This window comes from Acomys minous (assembly GCF_964271855.1).
Source record: "Acomys minous genome assembly, chromosome: 15".
Lineage (NCBI taxonomy): Eukaryota > Metazoa > Chordata > Mammalia > Rodentia > Muridae > Acomys > Acomys minous.
This window is the reverse complement of record NC_140497.1, coordinates 50906582-50922029: the sequence shown is the minus strand read 5'-3', so window position 1 is coordinate 50922029 and position 15448 is coordinate 50906582. Positions and strand designations below refer to the sequence as shown.

The 15448-nt window shown below is 40.1% G+C and overlaps 1 pseudogene across 1 annotated transcript; it reads right to left on the bottom strand.

The window, feature by feature from the left end:
• Positions 1 to 651: 651 nt before the first annotated feature.
• Positions 652 to 6444, bottom strand: LOC311584160 (E3 SUMO-protein ligase TRIM60-like; annotated as a pseudogene). The gene is made up of 2 exons: positions 6370 to 6444; positions 652 to 1587 (listed from the first exon to the last, which is right to left on the bottom strand). The product of its transcript is annotated as an E3 SUMO-protein ligase TRIM60-like (transcript).
• Between the last annotated feature and the right edge of the window lie 9004 nt (positions 6445 to 15448).

The window sequence follows — 15448 nt, the reverse complement described above, 5'->3', positions numbered from 1 at the left end:
TAAAATTTATTCGTAAGGCAGCAGCTCTTATAGTCAGAAGGCAGGGGAGTATATTGCTATAGCAACCCAGCTGCAGGCTTTTCTCCAAACACTGAGAAATTCCAGGCAGGGGCATCATGTCCTGCCACACAGGGTATCTTGCTTTGTCTTCATCTAGCTTTAGTCTAACTGCTGACTCACAACAGGGTCAGCCAGTTTCTGGTGAAAGGTAAGCTCTGGGAAAGACAGAATCTTAAAGGCGCAGGCTTGGACAAGATGGCTGAACATTGGTCATATGGCCTATCATCCCCAACAACAACCTAAATCCCCCAGGTGCTGAGACAGGGCAGGTGTGTGTCACATTTATGTCAACCATCATGTTTCTCAGAGGTACTGAAAATGATAGAGAAAAACAGTCTGGTTTTCAGTGGTTAAGCATAGAAGATTTGGGGTTTTTTTTCTTTGATTAATTACTAGCTTAAATGTTATACCTAAATTAGCCTCTGAAGATCCTGTGTCTGTACTACACACACTGGTCTGGGTGGTAAGATTTTCAGAGGTTCAGAATCTGTTCCTGCACTAAAGTAAGGCCAAAGAGTGCTGGCAAGAGAATGACTGAAAGTGTTCAGAAGAGACCTGTCATACATATAATAGATGGAGAGCTCACCCAGTTCATGATAAAAATAAAATAAAATAAATGCCAATCTTGCTGGCAGGCACCACCTGCAGAAATTTCCTTCTTTTTGACCCATAGGTGACATAACCACTGTCAGTGTCTCTATCAATTGCCCAGAAGCCCTCAGCAACTGAGGACTGACTGCTCCAGTCCCCAGGAAGGCAATCCTAACACACACCCAATGCCCACCTAGGCTTGTTTCCCACTTTTACCTCCCAGAACTGTCGACCTGAATGAAATACATTATACCCCAGGACAGCAGGCAAGAAGTCAAATCTCTCAGTGCTAGCATGAGCACTTGGTCTTGCTTCTTTATAAAGCACAGACTCTACTTGCTTGGCCTCTGCTTCCTTCAACAGATCTCTTAATGTGGAAATACAGTCTGACAGGGTTCCAAAATATTCATTGAGTTTTGATAAACCCACCAGCCCCTCAATGTGTATCTCGTTTAGAAGTGCCTCGAGCTCATTCTGCCGAAACAGGTTGACTTGCATAAATTCATAACTTATCTGGTTTTTTGTTTGTTTGTAATCAGTCTTCCTCCTCAGTTTAAGAACTGTTCTGTCCAGCAGAACCACCACTTCCTTGGCTTGACTCTCTTTTTGCTTCAAAAGCTCATTGTGCTGATCCAGAATTCCCCTGTGCTGCATGGAATCTTTCTCAATGGGGCAGGTGTAATGGTCCTGGTGTTCCACAGAGAAGCTACACTGGGCACATAAGACTTCTACATCCCTCACACAGAATAAGACCAGAGGCTGATTGTGCTTCTGACATGGGGCTTGTTCTTCCTGCTGCTTCCTTTTGCTCTGTGTCTCCTGCAGGAGCCTGATGGTTTCACTCAGGTCACAGAACTAGGAGTTCCTGCTGAAGCTTCTCTGTGGAAAGCACGTCTTGCAGACAGGACAGAGGAAAATGTCATTTATGTCATTCCACTACAAACTGAGGCAGGTATGACAGAAGTTATGCCCACAGGTAGTGGTCACTGGGTTTAGGAAGAAATCCATGCAATAGGGACAGGCACACATGTTCTGTAAGTTTTCCAGGGCTGTGGCAAAGTCCATTGTTCTATGAGGAAAGTTAATGGAGAAAATCCTCTGTAAGGGTCTGCCCCCCAGGAGCTTTGATCCGTTGTGTTCTTCAAAATCTTTGTAAGTTCACTGGCGTGGTATTGTGAAGGTGGCCACTGATAGCTAACTGAAGTGCCTTAATTTAGCTCAAAAGATGAGATTCAAAGCTTGCAACTCTCTGACAAACTTGGTCATGAGCTTGGGTTTAGAAAGCAAACACTGGTGTAATGGACCTAGTATTCCTATGGATGAGAAAAAGGTCTATTAAATTTTCTTTTTCTTAAATCATTTTTATTATGTGTGTTTCTGTATGTGGGGAGGTGAACATTAGTGCAGGTGCCTAGGAGAGCCATAGACATAGGATCCTCCATGGAGCTATAGTTACAGGTGGTGGTAAGCCCAACAAAGCATGCATGGATGGAAAGACAGGCAGCAAGATGGCCCAATGGGTCAAGATGATTGAGGCCAACCACCATGACCTGAGTTCTATCTGCATAACCACATGATAGAAAGAAGGAAAAATTCCATAAGTAGTTTTCTGGCTGACACATGTGGGCTATGGCATGTGCATCAGTTCAGCAACACACATACAAAAACCACACAACTACTTAAAAATAAAGATAGAGGAAACCCAATCTATAAAGTTGTCCTCTGACACCCAAATGCACAGTGGCTCGAATACCCATACAGGTCATGCACGTATCAGTGTGTAAACACAATATTAACTTAAAAATTAATTAACTCACTGTCTTAGAGAAAACTATACTTGGTGTTTTTTTTTGGTGGTTTTATTTTCTTCCTAAACAGATATTTTCTTCTCTTCACATAAAAATTTCTATATTTATAAACAAAACAAAACAAAAAACCAAGGCTCGGGTTGAAGCTTGAGAAGTTAGTGCTTGCTTGGCATGCACCAAGCTCTGGATTTGGTCCCCAGTATAGCATTCACTGGGTAGACACCTATAATCCCCCCAACACTTGGGAAGCTGAGACACGGGCACGGCAAGGTAGTGGCCAGCCTGAGCTAAACTGACAGAACTTTTCTCCAAGCAAAACAAACTCCAACACAATATGCCATCAGCCAACAACTTTCCCAACTTTATGGTCATCAAGGAAATATGAGGCCAGCTTGATAGACATAAGACCTTTAAAAATAGATAGATAGATAGATAGATAGATAGATAGATAGATACATACATACATACATACATACATACATACATACATGCATACATACATAGTTACATTTTTTTGTACTCACATATTATTGTACATCCCTCATAATTAATTCTGAACCAGGTGTTAATAGTTTTGGGGGTAACCATGGTGACAGCAATTGTGGAGGATGCCTTCATGCTTGGAAGGTAGAGGCAGGTTGATGCCTGTAGGTTCAAGGCCAGCCTGGTCTACAGAGTAAGTTCCAGGACAGCGAGGGCTGTTATACAAAGAATCTCAGTCTTTAAAAGCCAAAAACTCCTGTTGGGAGGTTCTAGCAGGTGAGCACAGCTATTCCTATACCCTTGACTGAGGGCTACACCAGCTCTGTGCAGGGAAGTTTGTTCTCTCTGATCAAGTGTGCAGCTTCGGGAGCAGTGTGGAGAAGGGGAGACCCACTTAGCCAGCCAGATCAGCCAAATCAACCCTGGATATCAATGAGGTGACAGATGTCGCAGCCAGATAACCAACACACCAAATAACCTAAACATGGGGTTTAAAACTAAACAGAGAATTCCCAACAGAGGAATCTATAATGGCCACAAAGCACTTAAAGAAATGTTCAAAGTTTTTAGTCATCAGGGAAATGCAAGTCAAAGTGACTGTGAGATTCTAACTTACACTAGTCAGAATGGTTAATATCAAAATCTCAAGTAGCAGCACATGTGGAGCTGCTCCAGGTGGAGCAACAGGAACACTGCTCCATTGCTGGATGAAGTGCGAACTTGTACAACTGCTGTGGGAATCAATCTGGAGGTTTCTACATCATTTGGGTGTAGATCTACCTCAAGACCCAGGTAACCACTCCTGGGCATATACCCAAAAGATGCTCCACCATTCCACAAAGATTTTGCTCAACTATGTTCTTAGCGGCTTTAGTTGTAATAGCCAGAAATGAGAAACAACCTAGATGTCTCTCAACCAAAGTATGGGAAAAGAAAATGTGGTACATTTACACAATAAATATTATTCCACTATCAAAAGAAAGACATCATGCAATTTGCAAGCAAATGGATAGGACTAGGAAGGATCATCCTGAGTGAGGTAACCGAGACCCAGAAAGATGTCCTTGGAATGTACTCACTTATAGGTGGATTTTAGTGAGGAGAGGTGGCAAAGGCCTATAACCCCAGTACTAGGAGAGATAGAGGGAGATGGATCTCTGTGAGTTGGAGGTCAGCCAATATGAGTCTAGAACATCCAAAGCTACACAGAGAAACCCTGTGTCAAAAAGCAAAAACCAAACAACCAAATAAACAAAAACCAAATAACTGGATGGTAGCCATAAAGTACAGGATAACCATGTGTCAATCCACAGACCTAAGAAGTCAAGGAGTGCCCAAGGCAGGATGCCTGGCTCTCACTTAGAAGAGGAACTAAAATAGACATCTGAGGTAAATGAAAGGAGAGAACTGGGTGGGAGGGGGTTTGGGGTGGGTAATTGTGTTGGGTATCTGGCATTGGGAGAGTGTGACATTGGAGTATGGGGAGAGAAAAGAGAATGGAAATCAGTGGCGAGGGCATCTCTGGAATAAGGGAGGTTCCCAGGGGTCTAATGAGATGACCCTAGTTGATACTCCTAGCAGATGAGTTTAAGGATCCTAAAGTCACCACCTCCTGTAGCCATGCAGGACTTCCACTGGAGGGAGGGGGACACCAACTCACCCATAAAACCTTCAACCCAAAATATGTCTTGCCTTCAAGAAGTGTGGGGATAAGGATGGAGCAGAGATTTAGGGAATGGAAAGCAATGACTGGCCCAACTTGAGACACACACCATAAGAGAGATCTAGCCCCTCACATTGTTAATAATACTCTGACATGCTTGCAGACAGGAGTCTAGCATGACTTTCTTCTGAGAGGCTTCACCCAACAGCTGATGGAAACTTATACAGAAACTCACAACCAAACAATTGGCCAAACACAGAGAGGTTTGTGTAAGAGCAATGGGAAGGGTAGAGGGAGCCTGAGCACTCAAAGACACTACATGAAGACCTACACCGCAAACCAATCTGTGCTGTTGGGTGTCATAGAGACTGAACCACCACCTTAAGAGCATGCATGGGTTGGACCTAACCCTTCCTACATAGATGTAGCAGATATGTAGCTTTATCAGTCTGTGGGTCCCCTAATGATGGGAGTAGGAGCATTCTCTGACTCTTTTGCCTGCCTTTGGATCCCTTTCCTCTATCTGGGCTACCTTGTTAGGCTTCATTGGGAGAGGATACATTTAGTCTTGCTGCAAATTGTGATTCTAGGGTGGGTTGGTACCCCATGAGGGCATAACCTTCTCTGAGCGGTAAGAGAAGGAGAATACAGGAGGAGCGTGAGGATGAGATTATGAGAAAAGATGGGGGGTAGGCTGGGATCAGACTGTCAAGTGATTAAATAAATAAAGGAAAGTGTAGATAGATAGGTGATAATAGATAGATAGATAGATAGATAGGCAGGCAGACATGCAGAGAGAGAAAGAGTTAGATTATAGATAAAACCCAAAGCAAAGAAGAATAAACTCTAATAACAAAAAACATTTTTTAGGAGTAAGCACTCTCTTACTCTAAGTACTCTAAGTACTACCATTTAATTTTAAGGTTCTATTTAACTGTAAGGAGAAACTAAATTCAAGGTCTCAGGCAGTAGAGGATTGGGCTGTGCTACAGCCACCCTGTCTCCTCCCTTTATGGTTCCCTCATTTAAATATGCTGTATAATGTTCTTTCAGGGTCCTGGTTGAGATCTTGAGTCTATTCTGTGTCCCTGATGAGTAGCAGCTTAATTACAATAAATTTTTGCCACCTACACTGGACTGGTGTTTGAGGTATGTTGATTTTAAGTGGACCCCATAATAGCTTCATACAATATTCTGTCGTATACCACTGGTTGGAGTTAAGGAAGATTTCAGAAGAAAAGCAACATGTTTATACTGTCTATGATGATAATGTAAACAGATACAACTAGATAGTGGGTTCTAACAGGGGTGCTCCACCCCACACTACCATGTAAGATTGTAGATACAAACAAAATAAAAATGGACAAGAACTTGAACACACAGCTGAAATTTGTCAGATTTTTTTAAAATCCAGAATAGATAATCTTATACAACTGAAATTTAAGTGTGTTGACCAAAAACCAAACCAAATGCTTTGTAGTCAAAGATTATCATAAGTATGCTTTCCTTAATGTCCTCAATGACAACTGTGACGTGAAAAGGCTTAAATACACTGATTATATTATTCTGTTTACTCTTCAGCCTTGCCTGAAGACCCTCACTCTCTCCAGGGAATCCACAATCAGGGAAACTTAGGGGCCAAGAGTCACTGCCCAGGTCACCACACAGAGGGAACAATGATCTATTTCACATTCCATTCCAGTACCTGCTGCTCTCACAACTCAACTGGCCTGCTTCCACTGACCTGGGGGGAGTCACCCTCACATTCACCATGGTATGGCTGATGGTCTCCCTCACAGCTTCCTTCCACCAGCGCATCTGATTACTAGGCCTTCCCATAGTGTCTCCTAAGCTAGAGCCACCCACTAGGCCACAGGACAATAGCAGTTCCCCTACTGGATGAGCAGGGATCAGATTGACTCAGACAGCACAGGCCTTTCTAGCTCTGCCCTTCTACCCTAGCAGGGACCTAGTCTGAATTTTTTTTAAATTTTAGTATAAATTCTTCCAGTTTCACATAGCACTTCCTGAAGGAGCCAGAAAGGTTAAGGAAGCCACAAGAATACCTACAGAATCAACTAGCTTAAGCTCCCTGGGGCCCATAGAGACTGAAAAGCCATGGGGTGCACTTAGGCCTTCCACATGTATGTAACAGTTGTGTAGCATGGTCTTTATGTGGGATGCCTAATAGCTGGAGCAGGGGTTACCTCTGTCTCTGATGCCTGCCTATGGATCCCTTTCCCATAACTGCCTTGTTTAGCCTCAATAGGAGAAGATGTGCCTTGTCTTACTGCAGCTTGAGATGCCAAGGATGGTTGATATCCTTGGAAGGCCTCCCCTCTTCTGAAGAGGAAGGGAAGAGGAATGGATGGCAGATAGATGAGGAGGCATGACTAAGAAAAGAGGGAGGTAAAACTGCCCTCGGGATATAAGGAAAACTAATTAATTAAAAGAATTTAACAGAATGCCTCAATAACCAGAAAACTCCAACATTATTTTACAAAAGCACAGGGAAGAAATTAAAAAAGAAATTAAAGACTTCATAAAATTCAATGGAAATGAAGCTAAAATGTACCAAAATTTATGGTGCTAAGCAGTGCTAAGTGGAAAGTTCATAGCACTAAGCACCTTCATAAAGAAATTGGAGAGATCCCATGCAAGTAACTTAACAGCACAACTGAAAGATCTAGAACAAAAAGATGCAGACACACTCAGGAGGAGTAGAAGGCTAGAAATAAACTCAGAGCCAAAATCAATAAATTAGAAACAAAGAAACCAACTCAAAGAGTCAAGGAAAGCAGGAGCTGGTTCTTTAAAAAATCAACACGATAGACAAACATTTAGCCAAATCAAGTAAAAGGCAGAGGGAGGACACTCATACCAACAAAATCAGGAATAAAAAGGGAGACAATAGACACTGATGAAATCCAAAGAATTATTAGGTATTACTTCAAAAGCGTGCATGGCACAAAATTTGAAAATCTAAATGAAATAGTCAATTTTCTTGATAGCTACCAATTACCAACATTTCATAAAGATTGGGTAAACAAATTACACAGTCCTGTATCTCCTAAAGAAATAGAAGGAGTTATCAAAAGGCTCCCAATAACAACAACAAAAAAAGCCCAGGGTTGGTTGGGTTCATCAAAGAACACTAACCAGACCTTCAAAGAAGAGCTAATCCAAATTCTCTTCAAATTATTCCACAAAATAAACAGAAGGAACATTACAAAACATATTCTATGAGGCCACACTTACCATGATACTTCACAAAGACACAACAAAGGCAGAAAATTTCAAACCAGTTTCCCTTATGAACATTGATGCAAAAATACTTCCAACCTGAATTTTGAGAACACATCAAAAATATCATTCATGATGACCAAGTGGCTTCATCCCAGGTATGCAGGGTTGGTTCAATATATGGCAATCCAACAACATAACCCATCATACAAACAAACTGAAAGAAAAAAAACAACATGATCATCTCCTTAGATGCTGGATAAGCTTTGACAAAATCCAACACCATTCATGTTAAAAGACATGGAGAGATCAGGCACATACCGAAACATAATGAAGGCAATATACAGGAAGTCCATATAACCAATATCAAACTAAATGGAGAGAAACTTAAATCAATTCCACCAAAATCAGGGAATCAACAAGGTTGTCCACTCTCTCTATCCCTTAAATATAGTACTTGAAATCCTAGCTAGAGCAATGAGACAACTAAAGGAGATAAAAGGGATACAAATTGGAGAGAAAAAGTCAAGCAATCAGTATCTAAGGATGATATTATAGTATACATATGTGACCCTAAGAATTCTACCAAGGAACTCCTACAGCTTATAAACACCCTCAGGAAAGTGGATGGATATAAAATAAATTCAAAATATCACTAGCCCTCATTTCCACAACAAACATGCTGAGAAAGAAATTAGAGAAACAACACCCTTCACAATAGCCATAAAAAACATAAAATACCTTATAACTTTAACCAAGAAGTGAAAGGCCTGTATGAAGAAAATTCAAGTCTCTGAAGAAAGAAATGGAAGAAGATATCAGAAGATGGAAGGATCTCCTATGCTCATGGATTGGTAGGATTAACAAAGTAAAAATGGCCATCTTACCAAAAGCAATCTACAAATTCAATTAAATTCTGATCAAAATGCCAACATAATTCTTTATACAGACCTTGAAAGAGCAATTCTCAACTCCATTTGGAAAAAAAAATCTAAATAGTTAAGATAATCTTATAAAACAAAAACCCCTAAGTAGCTAAGATAATCCTATACAATAAAAGATCTTCTGGATGTATCTCCATCCCTGAACTCAAGCTGTACTATAAAGTAACAGTAATAAAATGGCATGGTACTGGCATAGAAACAGACAGTTGGATCAATGTAATCAAATTGAAGACCCATAAATAAACCAAGACACTTACAGACACTTGGTTTTTGACAAAGATGCCAAAACCATCAAATGGAAAAATGATACATCTTCAACAAATGATGCTGGTCTAACTAGATGTCTACTTGGAGAAAAATGCATTTAGACTCTTATTTATCACCCTGCACAAAGCTAACGTCCAATTGGATTAAAGATTCGAACATAAGACACATGTAATCTGTTAGAAGAAAATGTGGGGAACAAGTTTGAGCTCATTGGCATAGAAGACAACTTCCTGAACAAAATGCCAATGCTCAGACTCTAAGATCAACAATAAATAAATCGGACCTCATGAAACTGAAAAACTTCTGTAAGGCAAAGGACACTGTCAACAGAGCAAAATGACAACTTACAGTCTGGGAAAGATCTTCAGCAAGCTTTCATCTGACAAAGGGCTAATATCCAAAATATGTAATGGACTCAAGAAATTAAACAACACCAAAACATATAATCCAATTAACAGATTTCTAAACAGAGGAATATCAAATGCCAAGAAACACTTAGAGAAATGCTCAATGTGCCTAGTCATTAGGTAAATGCAAATAAAAATGACTCTGGTATTCCATCATACACCTATCAGAATGCCTAAGATCAAAAACTCAAGTGACAGGATATGTTGGTGAGGATATGGAGAAATGGGAACACTCCTCCATTCCTGCTGCAAGTACAAACTTGTATAACTACTTTGAATATCAGTCTGGTGCTTTCTCAGAAAATTGGAAATATTTCTACCTCAAGAACCAGCCATACCATCCCTGGGCATACAACTGAAAGATGTGTCAGCATACAGCAAGGATATTTGCTCAACTATGCTCACAGCACCTTTATTTGTACTAGCCAGAATCTGGAAACAATCTAGGTGTCCTTCAACCAGAGAACAGAAAAAGAAACTGTGGTACATTGGAATAATACCCGGCTATTAAAAACAAGGAAATCTTGAATATTGCAGGCAATGGATGAAACTAGAAATTATCACCCTGAGTGACAGGATACTTGAAAGACAAGAACAGTATATAATAACTTATAAATGCATGTTATCCAAATAATACAGGATAACCACATTACAATACACACATCTAAAGAAACTAAATACAAGGAGGACACTTGGATCCACCTGCCACAGTCAAATGTACACATATCTGTTCCTGAAAATGGGAATTTCCCCTGGTCTTGGAGTTCTTCATCTTCCACAATTGCTGGGAAATTTTAATTCTGTCTCTATTCTCCTCTTGTCTCAGAGATTTTCACTAGGCTGACAGACTTCATTCAGAAATCATCTATGGACTTCACAACATTGAGCTCTGGACTGCATGAAAGCTGATGTAAACCAATCCAGCTGATGTTATTGCTGCCTGTCTTTCAATTGGATCAACTAATTAGATACTACTAATAAATGCCCCCATTGCCTACTTGGTGACCAACATTTTAGCCTCCTTGGACCCCTAATGTCATCTGGAAGTAGCTTCAGAAGAGAATATACCATCCACTGTCCTGCCCAACAGACTGAAATGCTACATCAAAAGGAATTTTCTGCCATCAGGGATAAAAGTGTTCCTATAATGCCAACTGATGCACCACCCTCATCATTAGTCTTATGGGGACGTCTAATTCTGTTCCTCCTGGCTATAATATCTCAACAATTAGGCTTCAGGTCCCAAGAACCCACTATAACTCTCTGGATACAAAGAATAAATCAGAGTCAAGAATTTAACTCTAGGACCAAAGCTCAAAGGGGCAAATGTTGAAACTCTTCAACTCTGCTTCCTAGAAGAAGTTATTTGTAGCTGGCATGAACATTCCCTGCCAGAACATCAAGATGAACTTATACTAAGCTACAATCTGGTTGCACCTTTGTTATCCATGATTCAATGAAGTCATAATTCATACTTTGCTACCTACAGACTTGGTTATACTTTGGATGTATTGCATGTACCCTAAGCACTGCCTCATTTATCTTATTTAGGACCAACCAAGGTAAAGGTCAATTAGAACTGCTTGTTAGCAAAATAACTTGAGTCAGAGCTGATTGCTCTGTTTTACCATCGCCTCACGCCCCCACTCTCACCCCAGTATGAACTAATTGCACCTTCCACCCTTTCAATATACAATGCAGCTTCCTCCAAGGGATGAGGTTCAGATCCCAAACTGGCCACCTCTATGAGCTCAGAAAATAAAGCTTTCATTTTAAGCTTCTGTGTCTAAAGTGAGTTAGTTTTCTTGACTTCCACCCCAAACCCAACTGCATGAAATGAAAATTGGGAATTTTGAAAACCACCTGTCTTAATTGCATTTTAGAGTGATATACTATAGATTGCCACATGGTCCATGCCATTTTGGACATCAGCTTTGGAGTTATCATCATAAATTAAAATGATTTTTATTGTTGTGTATTAAAACACATTTAAGAGAGTTAAAATGTTTTAAGTAACTTCAAAAGGTTACTACAGTTCAAACTGTAGTAACTCCGAGTAGTTTGGAGATAAAATTAAAAAAAAATGTAAGCAAGGTGGTGGTAGCCCACACCTTTAATCCTAGCAAAGATGGGTGGATCTCTGTAAATTAATTGTTTTCTAAATGCTAGAGTTAAAATGAACAGGGTGCTAATGTTTCATACCTTTAATCCTAGCACTTGGGTGGCATACACCTTTAATCCCAATATCAGGAGACAAAAGCATACAGATCTCTGATTTCTAGGCCAGCCTGATACAGAATAAGTTACAAGGAGAGAAAAACACAGACAGTCTCAATAGCTGTTTCCTCAAAAATCTGGATCCAGGACAACTTCAAACCAGCTAACTAACATTGTGCAGCCTAACAGACTGTTCCTGCCTGGAGTTTAATTTAATCCTACATTTACACAGCCTAGAGACTTGACAGCAAATGATTCAAGCAGTTGTTTAAGACTTGACAAGTTTCCAAATTTCTTGGGCACCTAAAAGGAAACTACTCCGCAGATTAGAAGGAAGCATTTTTGAGAGATCAATGCCCCATTCCCAAAAGGCAGGTGGATGGTTTTTGATGTTTCATAGGGTGGTGGATGTGTGGCATGGTTTGGGGAATTGTTTCAAAGTTGTTAATGGTCTTGGTCAGGAAGAAACAAGATTCAAGGATTACCTTCTCTCTTTTTCTTTTCTCTATCCTTCTTGCTTATGCAGGGGGAGAAGGTTTGAAAAGAAGAAAGAAATAATAGAGGAAAAAAGGGTAGATCACTGAATCTCTATTTATAGATCTTTGTATATTGTATATTGATACAAAATTAAGGCTATAATTGGTTACATTGATATAGAAGTCTTCTACATTGATGCAAAACTAAGGTTTTATTTTGGTTACAGCATACTATGTATCAACTCTTTTCAATGTATTGTACCAACATAATTCATTAAAATGAAAGGTGAAATTCTAGTCCCTTTGAAAGCTAGGCATCAGCTGAGTGAGATGCCAGCCACATGCCCTTAATCGCAGCACTTGAGAGGCAGAGACAGGCAGATCACTGTGAGTTCGAGGACAGCCTGGTCTATAAAGCAAGTGTAGGACAGGAAAGAAAGAAAGAAAGAAAGAAAGAAAGAAAGAAAGAAAGAAAGAAAGAAAGAAAGAAAGAAAGAAAGACGAAAGCTGCTATCATAAACTGTTTAGTATAACTAAGAAATGCAAACTAATAGAAAATAAAAGTTGTGGGTTTGTTAGTTACTAGTTTGATCACAAGTATTTTCTAAGTTAATCAGTTATTATATAGCTAGAAATAAGTAATTCATATAAACTAGAGATAGGTAGATGGTCTTCACAGAGATAAATAGAATATGGCATTTAAAGATGTTTTATTAATATGAGAATCTTTTTGGACAATGAGACCTGTCAGCTCCTGTCAGCACCAGCTTTAAACTTTGTGGAAGATGATGAACATCAAAAAATTCTACTTTAGGGGATGCCTTCATATATGGCAAGCTGGTAACAAGAAAATAAAATGTCCTTGCTTCTCTACAGACAGATTTCTTTTTTTTTTTTTTGCTAGTTTTTTTTAATTAATTTATTCATATTACATCTCAGTTCTTAGCCCATCCCATGTATCCTCCCATTCCTCCCTTCCTCCCACTTCCCCCCTACTCCCCTCCCCTCCCCTATGTCTGTGTCTGAGGGGGACCTCCTCCCCCTGTATATGCTCATAGGGTATCAAGTCTCTCCTTGGTGACCTATTATCTTTCCTCTGAGTGCCACCAGGCATCTCCATCCAAGGGACATGTTCAAATATGGGGCACCAGAGTTTGTGTGAAAGTTAGATCTCCTTCTCCACTCACCAGTGGAGAATGTCCTGTCCATCGGCTAGTCTGGGTAGGGGTTCGAGGTTCACTGCCTATATTTTCCTTGGCTGTTGCCATAGTTTGCGGAGGACCCCAGGGCCCAGACTCGCCTGTAGTTTTCCAGGACCCGCTGGATCCTTCTATTTCCTCTTTCTCCCAGGCTTCTCACGCCTAAAGTACAGACAGATTTCTATCTAAAATGGACAACTGGATACAAATTATTTCAGTGCCAACATTTACAAGGACAACAAAGTCAAGTCCTTCATACTACCTGCTTCACACAATTGTCTGACAAATATTCTAAGGCACATGGCTGAAGATGATGCTCCAACGTTATATAGACATCTTGGGTGACTGTCCAGGCAGCAGAATCTATCATTTCTATAATTTTGGAAGCTGCTTACCCTGCACTTCCTATTTATTCAGATAATTTTGATCCTACTCAGGCCCTGATGGTGTTGAATACTAACTACTTATACTCTTACATGTAAGCTTACGTTGTTTAAGATTTAAGAAGACAATTTGGGTCTACAGTGTTTTTTGCTTGCTAATGCAAGTTTTATACGAAGTGATTGAGGTCCAGGACTTTGGACTCACCAAGATAGTACAAGGAGTAGAATGCTAAAAATATGTGGGCTAGAAATGGTGAATGTAGACTTTATTGATGTTAGAGAAAAAGTATTTTACTTAGACAAGAAAAAAAAATGTTGCAGGATATTTGACCTAATTGTGAACCCTGAAATTATGAACTGTAAAAAAAAAAAAAAAACAACTTTTCCTATTTGGAATGGTTTAGCCCTAACACATGCCTTTAATCCAAGAACTTTCTGTTTGTTGGAAGCAGGCGGCTAAGGTGTGATTCAGCAAGCCTTAGCACACACCTTGAATTCAAATGCTTTCTGTCCACAGGATTTAATAAATCAAACCAAGGTCAAGAAGCAGAACAAGAAACCAGGTGACAGCAATGAAAGAGCAGGAGGGACTTTGAGTTGAAGGGCATTTAAGATAGCTTGCTCAGAAAAAAAAGAGGCTTTTATGCTTTTGAGCTATCAGGCTTTTCAGCTTTTGAGCTCTGAGCAGGCATGCTCTTTGGCTTTTAGTTTTTGGCGTTTGTTTTCCTGGGCTGTCAATTGAGCTAGTGAGCTTGTTGGACTTTTTCCTCTGAGGCATGAGCTGTGTAGGACTGTCAGCTGGGTACTTTCTCTACTTCTCTGAGCTAGCGTATTTTTCACCACAGTATCTGGCTCCTGAGTCTCTATTCATAAAATTGAATTGTTGCGATCTTCATTCTTCGAAAATAACAGCATTTGGCTCATGCATGTGTGGTTCATTCCTGCCTGCCTAGGGAGGCCAGGAGATGGTGACAGATCCCTGAAACTGGAGTTACAAATAGTTGTGAGGTGATGGATGAACTTAGGATGGAAACTGGGTGATCTCCAAGAGTCATCAGTGTCCTAAAGTGCTGAGGTGTTTTCTATAATTGAACATGTTTTCTGCCCATGGCAGATCAGGTCACTATGGGGTCAAACTCCCATTGCTCATTAAAGTGTGTAATTCTCCTATAAGTGGGAGAATTAGGCTCATGCATGGACAAACTGTCTAAGTAGGTCATCAAGGCAATGTACTCAGTCCTGAAACTATATACTCACAACCACCAAGAACAAGAATCAACAGGTTATAATCATATATTAGAACATACTTATTCATACGTAACAAAGAAGTATGAACTGAAGATCTTTGGAAGGCACGGAGGTAGGACAAGGAAGGTAAGAATGTTGTAATATGTTTTAGTCAAAGAGTATAAAAATAAATTTTAATTTGGAAAAGAGGAGCTAGAGATGACTCAGCAGTTAACAGCACTGGGTGCTCACACAGTTGGGTACACCTCTGAGGACTTTTTCTTAATTAAAGCTTTTGAAGTGGGAAGACTATGCATGAATCTGGGTCTTTTGAAGCTGTAAGCTTTATCTTTAATCTTAGCAACACTTGGTGGTATCCTATATGTATAAAAGACAATGAAGAAGGAATCTCTCTCTCTCTCTCTCTCTCTCTCTCTCTCTCTCTCTCTCTCTCTCTCTCTCTCTCTCTCTGCCTTTCTG